The following is a 5,134-nucleotide window of genomic DNA, read 5'->3' on the forward strand; positions in this document are numbered from 1 at the left end:
GACAGAAGGTGTCATTCTGTGGGAGTGGGTTACAACAGGTATCACGTGATTCAGCAGCATCTTTTGTTTTAGACGCAGAGTCTCCCTGTGTTGTTCAGGTTGACTGCCAGCTCACATCCTCCTGCCTCAGCTCAGAGAGGGCACCTCCCATCCCCCAGCCAAATGTAGCCTTTTGATAGTAGTGGAGATGATGTGACTGTCGCACACAGTTGCTTGCCTCGCAGGCTCAAGATTCCAGAGATGACGGCTCAGGAGTCAACTCTGCACCTTGTCCTGCACTGCATTCTTTGAAAGTGACTGCGGGAGGCTTAGCTAAGTTTAGTTAATTAGTCAGTCAACAGTTCCAAGGCCGCCGAAACAAATTCTCTGCTTAGCCCAGAGTAGATTATGTTCTTTACAACTGAACCGTGATAATTTTGATCTATAAGATGCATAAATACATTTGGCACGGTAAGCAGAATAATGCCTCCTCTGGTCTGCATCCTCATCTCTGGAAGCAGAGAATATGACATATTACATGGCCAGTGGGAATTTAGATGGAATTAAGGTTGCTAATTTTAGCACTCTAGATTATTCCGGTGGGCCTAAAATAATCCCAAGTGTCTTGCAGAGCAGCAGGAGGAGGCGCTGTGATGATAAAAGCCTATAATACCACTCGGGAAGCTAAGGTAGGTGAATAGTAAGTTTATCCAGGGGCTTGGGAGGTAGCTCAGTTAGTAAAGTGCTTGCTACACACGCATGAGGACCCGAGTTTGATCCCCATCACTCACATAAAAAGCCAGTGTGGTGTTACATACTTGAATTTCAACAGAGGGCAGGTAGACACGTGAAGATCCCACCAAGGGACCCTGTCTTAAAAACCAAGATTGATGACTCCCGAGAAGTGATAGCTAGTGCTGACCCCTGCCTTCCATGTGCACACACGCCAACACTCTACCCACACCCCCTACATAGATGTGAGCAAAGGAAGGCAGGGCACTGCCGGAGCAGGATTGGAGCGTGACAAGAGAGAGGCCATGTTGTTGGTTCCAAGGCTATAAAAAGGAGACAGTAGCCAAGGATTGTGAGCAGGATCCCTAGGAGAAAAAGTGAAGCGAACTCCATTCAGAGTAAAGTTGAGTGTTGAGAAAGAGTTTGGGGGAAACGTCCTATCCTTTCCGAATCAGATTTTACTTTTAATTCATTCATATATTTATGAATTTTATGAAAAAAAATGGGTGTTCATGGTGACATATACCTGTTAAGCCAGTATTTTGGAGGCTGAGGCAGGAAGATAAGAAATTCTGGAATACATAAACAAGAGAGTCTGTCTCAAAGTAGGAAAAGAAAGAGTTCTAGGAAGTCAATGCCTGCACTCTGCTCTATGAGGCAGGTCCTTGTCAATCACCACTGGGAAAATAAGGAAGCTCATAAAATTGGTAGCAATATTCCAGGAGCTCCCTAACCAGGCAAGGCCATTGGAAGCCTGGATCCTAGTCATCCTCAGACCACTATTAAATTGTGTTTTTATTGTAGAAGACACGTTACTATGACTACAGGAGCACCAGAGCAGGTGAGAGTAACAAGAAACTGTGCTTTTCTCTACAATGTATGTGTGCATGATGACGTATGTGGATGAGTTTAGGTGTTTGCCCACCACAGCACACACGTGGGGGGTCAGAGTACGGCCCGTGGGGTCAGCTCTCTCCTTTCACCATGTAGGGTCTGAAATTCAAACTCAGATTGTCAGTCTTGGTAGAAAGAACCGTGAGCCACTGAACCACGTCACCGCCCGCTACTTGTTTATTTTGTGTACGTGTGTGCTTGTGTTCGTGTGTGTGAGTGCAAGTGCAGGTGCCCATGAATATGCCGCTCACATGTGAAAGCCACAAGTTTCCTTCTCAATCACTTCCCAATCTTGATTTTGGGGAGGAGTTTCTCACTAAACCTGGAGCTCACTGACTCAGCTATGCTAACTGACCAGCAAGTCCAAGGGATCCTCCTGCTTCTTACGGCCTCAGCAATGGGCTTACAGGTGTCACCGTAGAAGCCTCTTTTTAATATGGGTGCCAAGGATCCAAAATAGGATCCACATTGATTACATGGCAAGCACTTTATCTACCGAGCCATTTCCCAGGCCCTTACAATTTAAGTAATAAAATTGGAATGATAATTTTAACAACAAATTTGCCTTTATTTTAATGCAACAGGATTTTAATCAATGATACTGACATCCAGCAATGATCACTTCTGCTAAAACTTGATTTTACCACTCCATCTGGAGTTTAGCCAAAGTGTGCATTTACTGGACTTCAAAATGCTCAGCTGGGCTACTTCTCTGTTGAATATTGACATATGTCAGAACCTGGATGGGCTGGCGACATCAGCTCAGAGTTATACAAGACCGTTTACTTTCTCTGCTACTGGCATTGAGTTTGTTTTTTTTGTTTTGACTCATTTTGTCTTGCAGGGGCAAGTCCTCTTTGTTATTCTACACACTTAAAGCAGTTTACACTCTGATGGCCAGTCATCAGCAAGAGGAGATTCCAACACAACTGCGGATTACACACTGTGAAACAGTGAGGCTGGGTGTGGGGGTTCATGTGTGGAATTCTAGCACTCAAGAGGCTGAAGAAGGAGAACCATTGTGAATTCAAGGCCAGCCTAAGTTACTTATTGAGAACGGTCTCAAACCAACATTATGTGTGTGTGTGTGTGTGTGTGTGTGTCCTGGAACTCGCTCTATAGGCCAGGCTGGCCTCCATACACACACACATACACACACACATGAAATATTGACACATAAACATACGAATAGATATATTAAAGTCCAGAAACTGACCAGTTATATGCAGAATTAGGTATCTGATATGGTGGTAATTTATTTTATTCACTGTTTACTTTTAGGTGTATGACTGTTTTGTCTGTATGCTTATGTGTGTGCTATGTGTGTGTTGGTCCTCAAAGGTCAGAAGAGGGTGTCAAGTCCTCTGGAACTGGGGTTGTAGATGCCTGTGAGCCCCCATGTTGTTGCTGGAAACCAAAATTAGGTTCTCACATTGTTGCTAGGAACAGAAACCAGGTCCTCTGCAAGAGCAGGAGGAGCTCTTAAACAATGGAGCCATCTCTCCAGTACCATGAGGTGACACACACATATATATGTGTATGTATATGTGTGTATATATGTATATATGTATATATATACATATCTTCTCAAACATATGAATCAGTAGTCACTGAGAAGAGAATAAAAAGGCTTAAGTACAATCTTGATCCATGTGCTCTCAAATCAAATCTAGAGGTGTCACAACCTTACCTATAAAAAATGAACTATATGTCTAGTTCCAGGGGATCTGCCACCCTCTGGCCTTGGAGGCACCTGCACTCATGTGCAGGCACATGCACACAGGCGTGCTGAATGTACACATAATTTTAAAAGGGGGAACTGAAGAGGTAGCCAGAGGTTACGAGTGCTTCCTGTTCTTTCAGAGTCCATGAGTTAGGTTCCCACTACTCTTGTGGGGCAGCTCACAGTTGCAAGCAACTCCAGCTCCAGGAGATCTGATGCCCTTTCTTGGCCTTTACAGGCACCTGTCTCTCCCCCTCCCACACACACACACACACACACACACACATTCACAGAAACATACACAGACACATAAATAAAAGAATTTTTAAAATAAAATCTTCCTGTTGTTGTTGTTTATGTGTTTGTTTGAGATAGGGTTTCTCTGTGTAGCCCTGCCTATTTTGGAACTAGCTCTGTAGACCAGGCTGGCTTCGAACTCAGAGATCTACCGGTCTCTGCCTCCCATACACTGGGTTTAAGGCGTGTGCCACCACTGCCCACCAAAAAAAAAACTTTAAAAAGAGAGAAAATTTATCAAGCTGTACTTATGACATAGATACTTCTGTGGTTATATATTATACTATATAAGAAATATCTTAAAAATGAAAGATTTAAGAATAGATAAAAATTTCCTAGGAGTGTAAGTACAGCTATAGGTACACACATAGAATGTACAAGGCCCTGGGTACTATCCCAGCATGGCAAGACAAAGCCAAGAGGTCTAGTTTTTTTTTTAAATATTTATTTATTTATTATGTATACAATGTTCTGTCTGTGTGTATGCCTGCTGGCCAGAAGAGGGCACCAGACCCCATTACAGATGGTTGTGAGCCACCATGTGGTTGCTGGGAATTGAACTCAGGACCTTTGGTAGAGCAGGCAATGCTCTTAACCTCTGAGCCATCTCTCCAGCCCCAAGAGGTCTAGTTTTATCTCAAAGTCTTGGAAGCTGGGGAGAGTGGTCAGTAATTGAAGTGCTTGTTGTGAGAGTCTGAGTTCAGATCCCCAGAACCTTATAAGTGCCAGCCATCCATGGCAGCCCATAGAGAAGCCTAGTGATCTGAAGAAAGAGACAGCATCCCTAGAACAAACTGATAACTAGACTAAGGTGTTGGCTAGCTCTGGGTTTGAGTGAGAGCCTCAGCCTCAATGGATAAGATGTTGAGCTACCAAAGATGATTCCAGACGTCTGCCTCTGAGAGCCACATGCATGAGCGTGTACTTCTGCCCACACAAAAGTGAACATGTATACAAACATACACACTCATACAACACATATACCCATGCAAAAAAGCTTCCAAACCCTTGTAAAATATTGATAACAGAGTGACATGCAGTTTTGTGGGGTGTTTTTTTCTTTTCTTTTTCTTTTTAGAGACAGGTTCTGTTGTGGGATATTTGTACACTGTATGACGGTGTATTGGTGTGATAAAAAGCTGAATGGCCAATTGCTAGGCAAGAGGTATATGCGGGATTTCAGGAGAGAGAAAGGAAGAGGAGGAGATCATGGAGGCACAAGAGAGACGCCAGGAGACGCGGAAGAAACAGGATGGACAGTAAGCAACAGTACATAAATTAGTATATGTGAGTTAATTTAAGTTATAAGAGATAGTGGGACAAAACTAAGCGAAGCTTGAACTTTTATAATTAATAAGAAGTTTTTATGTCATTATGTGGGAACTGGCTGGTGGGACGGAATTAAGACATGTTACAAGATTCTTCATGTAGCCGAGGCTAACCCCAAACTCTGTAAAGCAAGGTTGGCTTTGTGCTCTGGATCCTTCTGCCTCTCTACCTCCCAAGGAC

This window comes from Alexandromys fortis, unplaced genomic scaffold, assembly GCF_014885135.2.
Source record: "Alexandromys fortis isolate MF-2015 unplaced genomic scaffold, M_Fortis_MF-2015_v1.1 scaffold_145, whole genome shotgun sequence".
NCBI classification, from domain to species: domain Eukaryota; kingdom Metazoa; phylum Chordata; class Mammalia; order Rodentia; family Cricetidae; genus Alexandromys; species Alexandromys fortis.